This window comes from Ambystoma mexicanum, chromosome 14 (genome assembly GCF_040938575.1).
Source record: "Ambystoma mexicanum isolate Mex_15411 chromosome 14, UKY_AmexF1_1, whole genome shotgun sequence".
Lineage (NCBI taxonomy): Eukaryota > Metazoa > Chordata > Amphibia > Caudata > Ambystomatidae > Ambystoma > Ambystoma mexicanum.
In genome coordinates this window covers 450,894,200-450,906,307 of record NC_090940.1, presented here as the reverse complement: position 1 = coordinate 450,906,307, position 12,108 = coordinate 450,894,200, and the positions used below count along the sequence as shown (strand labels likewise).

The 12,108-nt window shown below is 49.1% G+C and overlaps 1 protein-coding gene across 7 annotated transcripts in view; it reads right to left on the bottom strand.

Moving 5' to 3' along the window:
* SYNE3 (spectrin repeat containing nuclear envelope family member 3) overlaps positions 1-12,108 on the bottom strand; it is a 982,841-nt gene that overhangs the window by 809,861 nt on the left and 160,872 nt on the right. The window contains exon 1 of one of the 7 annotated variants that reach the window (XM_069637678.1): positions 1,491-1,682. The exons of 5 other annotated variants lie outside the window; for them this stretch is intronic. The gene's annotated coding sequence lies outside the window, so the exon portion shown is untranslated. Of the gene's footprint in view, positions 1-1,490; positions 1,683-12,108 lie in introns of those variants that run through there. One more of the 7 variants, XM_069637677.1, reaches the window with a different exon arrangement.

The window sequence follows — 12,108 nt, the reverse complement described above, 5'->3', positions numbered from 1 at the left end:
AGGGCTTTGTGTAGCTTGCAACAACATGTTTTCTTACTGTGGTGTGGCTTTATTTACTGGCATTAAGTCAAAGTCAAAAGGAGTATGTTGAAATGCAGGACTACTAGCATATATTGGTCGAGCCAGCATGAACATGTTTTGTAATGGCATCATTACTGGCATGATGGGCTAAGCAAACATGAGCATGTGCTTTTGTGGGAATACTGGTATGAGTAGGTACACCAGCATGGCCGTGTCTGCGCAGTCAGCATGAAAATCTTGCCACTGGCAGAGTACCGGCATATAGTGGGCATAGGCATTAGGAAAATGCATTGGAAAATGCTTGTGTGCATGGTTGATGACTTGGTGTATTGGAAACACACTTGATTAGTACCCATATAGTCTAGCAAGCTATGAGAGAAAAAGATGCAAACTGAAACACTTCTCCCAATTTTGGCAGATAAGAAATTAAACAATTTCCCAGGATCACACATTTTGGATCAGTGATGAAACTGGAATTTTCTCCCAGTATTTGATGTAAGCACTTGACCAGATATCTACCCAGCTTAACTTCATATAAGTATTTGTTAAGGTTTTGGGTTGAAAAGCTCAAATAATAGTTATGGAAACACGTCAAGCAAAAATAATGGGTATAGGTTCAAAAGGAGCAGCTTGTAAAGGTAAAAAGTATATGAGCCTAAACAAATCCCATTTCGATTGTAAACCTGTGAAAGAAAATGCAAATCAATGTGAGGAAATCTGCTTCAGCCATCAGGTCACACGGCGTGGCCAGTGTTCACAGCTCGCAAGGTAGCATAGTCCTCCGAGCACTGGGTGCCTGGCCCACCTACCTCTAACGGATCCTAGTGTGAGGCGCTGCTGACACACGGGGCGAGAGAGCCTCTGTGTTCCCTGCTAGAAAGCACACGAAGTCGGAGCTGGTAAGGATTTGGAGGCCTTGCTACAGGGGAGCAAAGTCGGGACTTCGGCCCGTCTAAGGACGTCTAAGGCTTCATAGCCTATGAAATCCGGGCAAATCATGCAAAACGCCCGATGGTTGGCCAGTGGCCACCCTAACTCAGACATACGTCTGATCAAACATGCCATCCTCACCCCATAACGTCTTTGGGTCACGGCTAACATGGTACATACAATCTCGGGCTCCTAACAGAGGAAACACCTGTTGCTGCGCGTTCGGCTGCGGGTAGGCGGCCCACGGCACGGACCGCCGAATGCCTCTGACAGCCTCAGGGATCCGTGGGTTCGTGTGCACAGAATGAAACAGCCTGAGGCCAGCAACTCCATGCAAAGTCAAGTACAGGCATGTATCATTTAATCAGTACTAATAGAAGACTTCGGTTCCTAGCTGCTGAGCCCGCGCGTTTTTCCCACGTCATTATGAGTCCACGCGCAGAAAGTAGCTCTGCGGAGAAGGGCAGAGGTCAGGGCAGGAGGAGCCCTGCAGTACAACACGCGCACATTCCCCCATGCATCAGCCTGCTTCAAGGCACCTGCTCATCGCGCCCGATCTCCGTGCTCCCGCACCGTCGACTCCCTGGTGCGAAGCGGTCTTTCACACGCTGCGTGGCACCGGCCGGCCCTGGCGGTGTGCTGTGAAACTTCCTTAGGTGTGTACTCCACATACCACTGCCATCCAGCAGCGAAACCCAGGCCTGGGCGGGCCCGATGGGCGGGTACACGATGCCCGATGACAAGTGCACCCAAAACTACTCGGGACTTCCTATTTAAAGCAGGAAACCTCCTCACACCTTCAACGTCCTCACTATTTAAAGCGACGCGTTCCTCACTCGCCTGACACTGAGCACGTTATTAGCTGTGATCAGGTAAGAGAAACTCGTTACAAGTACAGGCCTGAATCACAAAGCGTTGAAAAACACTTTGTGAATCAGGCCCATGGAAACCCACTGAAGTGCTTTGCGAATCAGGCCCATGGAAACCCACTGAGCCGCGTTGCTTAATAGTCTCATGGAAACCCGCTGAAGCGCTTTGCAGACAGGCCCTTGGAAACCCACTGTAGCGCTTTGCGGATCAGGTCCATGGAAACCCACTGACGCGCTTTGTCAATCAGGTCAGTGAAAACCGTGTGAATCAGGTCCATGGAAACCCAATGAAGCGCTTTGTGAATCAGGCCCATGGAAACCCACTGAAGTGCTTTGTGAATCAGGCCCATGGAAACCCCCTGAAGCGCTTTGTGAATAAGGCCCTTGGAAATCCACTGAATCACTTTGCTTATCAGGCCCATGGAAACGCACTGAAGTGCTTTGTGAATCAGGCCCATGGAAACCCACTGAAGCACTTTGTGAATCCGGGCCACGGAAACCCATTGGATCACTTTGTGAATCAGGCCCATGTAAACCCACTGCCCGCTTTGTGAATCAGGTCCATGTAAACCACGTAGGTGCTTTGTGAATCAGGCCCATGTAAACCACCTGAAGCGCTTTGTGAATCAGGCCCATGGAAACTCACTGAAGTGCTTTATGAATACGGCCAGTGAACGCCTTGTGAATCAGACCCATAGAAACCCACTGGAGCACTTTGTGGATCAGGCCCACGGAACCCCCACTGATGCGCTTTGTGAATCAGGCCCATGTCTTTAAGAAGGGGCGGTGCTGCAAGAAGACAATTCTAGGTAACAGCTAAAGGACATGGCATGGGCAGTGTTTTAGTCCTAAAAATATCAACTGCGGCTACATCCAAGCTTTACATATGTTTTACAATGCACCAATCTCTACGTATGTATCACCCACTTTCCTAACTCTCGTGGTCGGCACCAACACACTTCCCTGGTCAATGAACACTAAGCAGTCTAAGGTCCCGCTGCTGTCCCTTGGAGGGACTTAATGCAGACAGAGTTTACACGCTTTGAGACCACTGCGATGCTGAGCTGCTGCAGTATAATTCAAAAATATATATTCTAATGTGGGGATTGTGTGCCCCAATTACCTTTACACCAGTATGAAAATTCGACTTGCAAATGCAACATAGTGCCAGGGTGACCAGAATAGAGGGGAACCGCAGCTTGATAGGACTGTTGCTGGAAAATATTGCTCCCAATGTGAAACGCTAGATCATGCCATCACTAAACACGCCCCGACATCATAAAACCCGTGCAATAAAGTGATTAAGCAACGGGACATCAACATTTCCAAAATAATTCACTTTTATTATCCCACGTAAACATGACTAAATCACACTCTCATAGCTTTGCTGCCGTAAAAGTATTTATTGCAGCTGAGTAACCTATTTTTTTAAATGACTGTATTTCTCTATCGAAAGTGTAACAAGGCAGTACTTTCCCGATTGCTCAATTGACCTTACACGTTACACGTGTAGCGTGTGCAAAAGTCCGACATACGAAGAGGCAAATAGTGAAAGCTGGCCGAGGAGGGGTGCGAAGAGTGGGAGGCTTGGGGGTCTTGGAGGGTGGGGGAGGGGCGGCAACGGCCTTGGGAGTGGAGGAGGGTGGAGGGAGAGAGAGGGGGTGAGTGGCGAGTGATGCCGGGAGGTCTCACCTATAACCCAAGAGGCCCGCTGTGGAGGGGCAACGGGAGAAATGTATTGAGAAACTCGCTGCACAAAGAGCAGAGGGCAGTGCGAGTTTACAAATAGATACATTTCAGAAGGGCCAATAGCATGAGCTCACAAATAACGACTGTAACTATGTTGATCTGTTTTCATTTTAGGAAATTATGTTCAACAACCAGCAACAATAACTGTAACAAAGGCGCCCAGGAGGACCATTCATTCGGGAAGAACCAATACGTCTTTTTATAGTGACTATGTGGCAAAAAAGAAACCATTTGCCATGTCCAAGGGCCATAATATTTGGCTTTGCCAGCACTGCACTATTGCCTAGTCATCCATAAGAGGTGGTGTTTCATAACTTGCACTGCACACTGAATGCATGTAAGGGGCTCCCAATGGGGGCAGATGAGGCACTGTGACATTAACATATTGTCCCGGCCTCAGCATCACACGTTTTGCTGAAGTGTTGAAGCTGGGATTGGAGTCTAGTCTGCAAGTTAGGTACTTGGACACATACCTTCTGTTAAGACGGATTTCTGAACTCTGTCCTGGTGGCGCAGAAGTTCAGAAGGCCAACCTAATTACTTGGAACAGGGTAACCTCTGGACGAGCCAGACCAATCAAGGTAGCGATCGCGGCGGTCAAGACTAGGTCTCAAGAGGGGTGAGGGTGACTGAAAGCCCGCAATGAGCACACAAAGCAAGAACACTTACAAACTACTCCAAACAGTTGTTATATTAAAAATATATACACATTTATTTCAAGGCCTTTAAAACAATGACCGTAGCGAGAAAATCACAATATAACGATAGTAAACCAACACATACCATATCAACACAATATATATACAAATACAACAAGTCTCAAGCGTTATATGCACGAAATGTGTAGTCCACCTAAAAGGGAGGGAAAACAGGCAGTGCGAAATAATGCTTAGACCCAGTTCACCTTCAGAGGCACCTAACTAGATGGAAGTCCGAGCCCTGCGAAGAGTGGAGCCTTGTGCTCAAAAGTACCTGCACGCGGTGGTGCCAACGGGCAAAAGGAGAAGCTCTTCGAGGGAAATCAGGCAGTTCAGTTTAGTGCACAAAAGAAGAAGAACAAGTTCCGCGACTCAAGCGCAGCCTCCACAGTGGGCAGAAGCAGAGCGCGAGTACGGAAAAGGGGGCTGTTTTACACAGCGGGGAAAAGCAATGGGCTCCTGCAGGAGGGCGACCAGATCCTAGCTATGCTACTCACCGGTCCCCGATGCAAGCAGACCCAGGCTTCTCCGCGTCAGTTTCAGCAGCTGGCAGGTTCAGAAGAGCAGGGAACGCCTCGTCGTCGTGTTGAGTAAAAAGACGTCCCAATCGAAGGAACCCGCACAGTTTGTTACCACAGCAGGGCAACGGAGCGGCCGTGTTTATCTGAGCCAAATGTACACTACTCACTTCAGACCTGGGAACGCCAAGTGTACGAAGCGTGTGAGAGTGACAAGGGCTCGAAATACTACACAACCTGGCGGCGGTTACAGAGCAAGACTCCCGTGTAAGCTGGTCAGTCAACTGGATGGCCCAGAGACGCTTCCGAAGGCTTACTGGCAGGAGATGGTGAAGATGCCGAGAATAGCTGTTCCCGCTATTCCAAGGGACGAAGTACCAGTACAGGCCTTCTGGTTCGATCAAAGGTGAAAAGGGTTTCACAAGGCGACAGCAGTGCAGAGGAGAAGTCCTTCAGCGGGTCACCAGCGATTCCTCGGTCCAGCCTCTTGGTTGCAGGATACTTGGCTCCTGTATTCCTTCGTTCGTGAGAACTCAGGAGATCGACATGGTAGTGGTGTTTCCAGCCCCCTCTTATCCACGGTTCCCTTCGCGCCAAAACGGAGGGGACCCAATGGGAGATCCGCTCATCAACACTCACACCATTCGTGGACCAATCACGGACCACGGTGGTCCCAGGCATTCACACCACCCTATACTCTCTGGCACCCAGGATGTGTATTGGGACCAGACATCCCAGCCCACATCCTGGAGGCACACAAAAGACATGTAGAAGCCCGCAAAAGCATCCGTGTTTCGCGGGAAAGTACATGCCCAAATAAGGAAGGCCCCGGGTCGGCTCGACCTGGGGAAGGTGAAGGGAGCAAGACGGTCAGCGGACAGGACAAAGGAGCCTCGTGATCTGGCCATTTTGGGAGCCAGGCCACCATTTTGGGTTAAGCGCGAGAAACGCGCTTAGAACGCCAAAAGGAGCTCAAAACACAAGAAACGATCGCTGCCACCATTCCCGTCCCTGAATCACTTGCACCGATCAGATACAATCCTAAACGAGTATCTAGGGCCTGTAGAAGGCTAGAGACCCAAGAGAGCTGTAACTTAGCTTACAGTGCCCTCTTGTGTCATGTTGCACGAAAGCCGCAACATGATAAAAGAAACTACGGGAAACAGCGTTCCCCGGTACTGACTGTCTTAAGGGCATGTCAGTTTCCCCGTAAGAAAGGAGCGAAAGCCCAGAGGAGTGCGGCAGAAGGCTGCACTTCTCTGGCAAAGTCAAGAACAAGGTGAAAAACAACAGCAAAAAGTTTAGGGGTTGCCACATGGAAGGAAAATTACCTACAATTACGAAATCTTTCCTAACACCTTCCCAGCTCTAGTTGGTTAAGATGTGTTAATGGGAGCATGACACATTATTCTGGGTCTACACTGGTATTATGGCGCCTTAAGGACAATCAGCAAATGAAAATGCATGACAAGGACACATGCGAGTAGCCATTGTTTTACACAGCAAGGATGCTGTTGCACACCCCTCCCATTTTCAACCATTCACACTTCTTAAGGGACATCACCATAACACCCTCAATTACCCACTCACTGCCGTGTCCACAGCCATCTAACGTTAATGTGGTCCCATTTTAAATACTCAAACAAAGAGGTATTTTAAAACATTTGACAGACCATGTGCCTCCCTGTATTTTTTTTTATCGAAAAGCAAGTCAAAAAAGCAAACAGGAACCACCTGTCCTCGTGTGCCCTCACAAAGCATCTGTGCCCTGAGTAGCTGGGCTTCTGCCTGCCCCAAAAAAACATCAGTGGAGCAGGAGAAAAGGAGAAGGAGCCTGTTGGCAAGGCATGGCCAATGCCTCAACACTGCTGAGTGATAAGAGTTGGTCAAGGGATTACTGACCCTACAACAAGCACGTCTGTAACCTCTGCGACACAGGTCTGAATTTGAGAAGGGCACAACTCATGCTCTGATCTTTCAGTGGTCCACAAAATGAGTACCGTTAAACAGAGGAGATGGCTCGGGTGCATGAATGCATCTTTACTAGCCACCAGTGACTGCCGGCATCAACATTAATAACACTCTGCCTCATGGACAAGGCCTTCTGGAATAAAGGTTCAACATGACTCATGAATGGATAGCACCCTGAGGAATATGCCTGCAGCATACAAGAGAAAGAAACCTGGTGGAGACACTCTTGCAATTGGATCAGGACCCCTTCAACTTATAAAGTTGCCATGAACTGAATGTCTGATCCTCAAGCGGCTGTAGGGGGCGTGGCCTTAATCTAGTAACTCCCTGAACGTTTCTAAATTGTGATTGTACTGCGATCACTTATGGCCCTCTAATTGTATGGCCTCATATTCAATTGCACTTATCTTGTCCGTTCCTCCGGCACTTACTGCTACTTGCTCTTCTTCCAGGCCTGTTCCCTTGCACATTACTGATCTGAAGTTTTCTAAAACCAGTGAATGGACGGTTTCCCAATCACGCTTCCCTTTGGCGCCATGCTGGTGTACTTTAGGCAAGGTCGGAGTTGCAGGGGCCCCTAGGTGACATTGAGGGGGTGATTGCAGCCGGCAGAGGCACCAGTGGTAGAAAAGAGCCCCCCCGGCAGAGTGAAGAGGAAAACACATGCTTTGGATTGGGGGTGCACACTGTGTGCTGGGGGGCCCCTAGACTGAGGGGTCATGTGGGAGTGCAGTGGACCCTGAGATCATAAAAGACATCATCAGCACATAGACTGTGGTAAGAGGAACCTGGATGGCCGTGTGATCTTGTGAAGGCTGGCATTGGTGGGCCGCCGGCTGCATGCAGTGGTGCGCACTTGCATTGTACACCATTGGCTTTAAACCTGGGGGCGCGCCAACTGAGCAGTCATCACTGCGCGTGATGTGTCCAGGAGCTGGGTCCGGTGCTCTGGGGTGCTCCGACATTGAGAAATCATGTTAAGTGCGTGGCCGCCCAACTATCCCAGTTGCACACTGACCACCTTTTGATTCCTGGAGCTCCCTGACCCACATCTGCTATATCCACAATGAAAGGGAGTGAGGCCCATAATAAACAGAGAAATATCGATGCCTTTGCCAGGCAGGCGAGCAAACCCTGTCCTGATGCTGAGAGAGAGCCTCGGTAGGCCTCAGGTGCCGCGGCAGATCATGGAAGTATGCAGACTGGTTTTGCCACGGTGAGTGGTAAACTGGATGACATCACTACTACTATCTACTACTACTATCTCCGCATTGAATGACAATCTGAAACACGTGTACGAGCGCGATAGAAATAAAATATCAATATCAATATCAATATGGAGCAGGAAAGTGCTAGAGTGCCAGAGGCGCAGTCCTGTATCGGGACACCAGCGGATGATATAGCAGGGCTGAAAACTCAGGTATCCTCTATCCAGGGACCTCAAGCGAGCCCTGCAACATTGCAATGATTTTGAGTCACGGTCCAGGCGAAACATCTGCATAGTCAGCCTGCATAAGGGGTTCGGTAAGAGCCCAATGGAGTCAGCTGTAGAGGCACTGCTCAAAGAACTACTTGATGACCTGCCGTTTTCAACCTCTTTCGTTGTGTAAAGAGCCGACCGGCTGCTGGCAATGAAACCCAAACCTGGAGCCCCAGTAAGGCCAGTTATAGTACCTCTGTTAAATTACAAGAACCGTGTCCTTGTGCTGCACCTGGCCAGGAAGAAGGGGCCCCTTCACTATGAATCAGCCAATGTGAATATATATCCAGACTTTTCCACGGCGATGGAGCATAGATCATTTATTGGAGTAAAGAAGCTACTGAGAGACAGGTCAGTGCAGTACGCAATGCTCTTGACGGCATGACTACAATTCCAACATGGGGGGGGGGGGAGACCCTTTTCTTTACAATGCCGGAGGTGGTGGTAGCATATATCGAGGCGAACATTCCCCTCCCCCGTGGAAACAATGTACATTATGATAATGCCCCAAATGCCTGAAGCTACCAACGAACAGGACGAAAGAAGGTGAGCATGACTGGAGCATTCACAGTAACAAAGGACATGAATGCACCAAGAGTTGCGCAGAGATAACCCAATATCCGCTGTTAGAAAAGGGGCAGGACAGCCACTATATATACCATGGCCTCAAATGGACAAGGATAACCTGACATGCAAATTGCCATCGTTATCAGTAGGTGTGGGGAAGTTGATTATTGAGTTGGAGAAACAGATATCATGGATGACCTTAGCAGTGGTCGACCTTAAAAGCTTGCTTGCTGCCATTCTTGGGGAAAGGGCTGACGACATATGGAAGTGGGCGGGATATCCTGGGGTGACCACACAGAACATGTCACATGACGGAGCATCTTTTAATAATTGCAGGGCAACGGCATGGCAGGCACTCACACTACAGTACCCTGACACATTAGACATAAGTGCGATCATGGCATGCAAAATACGTGAGGATGAGGACCCCATTGAATATATTCAAGAGACTCAAGAGCATTGGCACCTTGAGAGTCATGAGCCGTGGGACAAGAGGATGGGTCTATTTGATCAGATGCTAAGCCAGGGAGTACCTGAGTATATACAAAAACAATTGAAGAAACTAGTGGGGATGGAGGTGAGACCGTGGCCAGAGATTCAATTGAATATAGTACAGTATTGTCGGTTAATGCAAGAAAATGCTAGGAAGAAATGTGAGGAGAGAAAGCTGCACAAAGTGAAGTTAGTTCAGAAATAATATTCAAAAACTTCAATGGAAGGGGCGATACTGACAAGCTGAGAGGGAGTAGTTATGCAAGACCCACAGCACAACCAGCAAATGGCAGGACTGAACTTAGCAGGAAGCGGAGAGTACAACCATCAGCCCGGGATAGAGGGGGTGTGCCAAGAGGGAGAGGGGGTGGGCTCCAAGCTCTTTAAGGAGGAGGAGAGTTTAACGAGGGACAGCCCAGGCCCATGGGACCCCCACCACAATGTTGGACATGCAGGAAGACTGGACCCATAGCTCCAGTATGTAGAAACAGGGGGGGGGTGCAACAGAGCTAGCAGGACCCAAGGGGGGGGGGGGCAGTGTATTCACCACCATACACTGCAGAGCCACCTGACTATTATGCCCAAGATCACATGCAGTATCAGACATATGCGCCGCAAATGCAACAAGCTCCTCAAACACCAGTACAGCCACAACAGCCACTGAACCACAGCAAGCACACATACCGACGCAACAACTGCAGACACAGCTTGCAAGCACCGATGCAGCAGAATACTGTGGTTGCATGGAATCTAAACACTGCAGTACAGACTCCAGCACCCAGAATAGGGAACGTGACAGTAGTGGGAGGGAATCCCTTTACCAGAACAGGAATTAACCTATACCCACAATAGGACAGCCGATAGACTAACTTGATGTGTTCCATCCTATCTGTCACACTTGACCCGCAAGAGGAACCACGACTGGGCGTGACCATATGTGGCAAAATGTTCTCTTTTCTTGTAGATACAGGGGCCACCAGGTCCTGTGTTAGGGAAGGGAGATACCCAATGTCAGGCTTTGCAATGAATGCACACCTTTTTTCTAGGGCCACACATGTGGTTTCATTTACTGATGAATTGCCCCTTACTGTTGGGCAACGCGATCTCACCATGCCACTATTATAGTCCCGACAGACAACTGTGAAAATAATGGGAAGGGGCATGATGAGTAAACTCAACATGACCATCTCATTCACTGAGCAGGGGATATAGTGTGTTCCAGACCAGGGATTCACTACATGATATGATATATTTTATTTATATCGCGCCCATACACAAGTGGTTCAAGGTGCGACGAGGCAAGGGAGGGGTACAAGGGAGGACAAAAACAATGATCTTACTAGGTCCAGTGACATTGAGAATGCGCAAGTGCAGGGGAGAGGGAAGGGGGAAAGTAAAAGGGGCAGGGGAGGAGTGGGAAGTGCTGAACACATGATCAAAAAACAAAACAAAACAGGTAGTGCAGCCAGCAGGAGGCAATTGTAAGAATGAAGCGCAGACAACGGGTGTCTAGTAAGTGCAGGTAGAGGGACTGTAGGGTTGCAGATACAGGCCCCTTCACTCTCTTCCTTCTCTTCAGGCATCTTCCCTGCCTGTCGCTCTCTGCGCGCAGCATCTGTTCTAATTAGGCATCTTTGCATTAACCTCACGCTGCGCGTGTTCCATTCACCTCTTACCAGCTGTTTCTGAACAGGCAACCTTTGCCCGATCCTCGCGATCTGTGCGCCCCATTGCTTCTTCATCAGCTGTTCCTGAACAGGCAAACTTTGCCCGATCCTCACGCTCTGTGCGCACCATTGCTTCTTCATCAGCTGATTCTAAAAAGGCACCCGTTGCTGAATCTCGCGCACTGTGTGCACCATTAGTTCTACACCAGCTGATCCTCCGGACACGCAGCAATCAACAGCAGCTTTGCAACATTCCTCGTAGGAAAGCCTTGTGGCACCACCATTGCCTAAGGCCTTTTATAATCCAGCCAAATGGGGACTGCACATTTCTGAGGTATCTTCCATAATTTGGGCATGCTTAATACAGCCTCACTGTTATTGTAAAATGTGCTGCTTGAACTACGTGTTTTTGGCAGTTACAGTGCTACATTTGGTTTGTATTTTGCAAAGTGATCAATGAGACCCAGGGCATTCTGAGGAATCCCTCACCCAGCGCTAAGAGGGCCACCTGCTTTTAATGATGCTTACATAGACCTGCAGGATACCCCCCCTCCATTGGCTACTTTGTTGTCTTCTTAGCCAATTAGTGGGACCTGGAGGCGGGAGCCGGCCCACTGGACAAAGGCCCACTTCTAAGGCCCCTGTCTGCTTCCCTGTCCACTACCGGGACGCTACATGAAGATACTTCTGCAACCTGACCCTCCCTGGGGCTGCCAGCTCACTCGGAAATGAAACTGGACTACCAAGACTCTATTACCTCCTTCCCCATGGGTTAGTCCCTCCTTCTGTTACCCTTTCTTTTGCCTTCATGATCCTTCACTCTCCCCTGGTCTCCCTGCTATGTTCTCTAATGCTCTCATTCCATGGATCACCTCTAACTTATAGCTCATTTATTTTACCTACTGTACCTTAGCATGCACCTTTGAAAGTTAAATTTGGGTGTGTTTTTGAAAGCCAAACTTGGGTGTATTTTTGAAAGTCACATTTGGCTGTGTTCTTGAAAGTCAAATGTGGGTGCGTTTTCTCATTTAACTTTGGCCTAAATTGTTACCTGCTAGCCCAGTGACTGTTCCTTATCGCTGTACTTGCATATTTCTCCTACTGCCTCCTCCCTTCTACCTGCCCATGGCGTTATCTGTTTCTCCT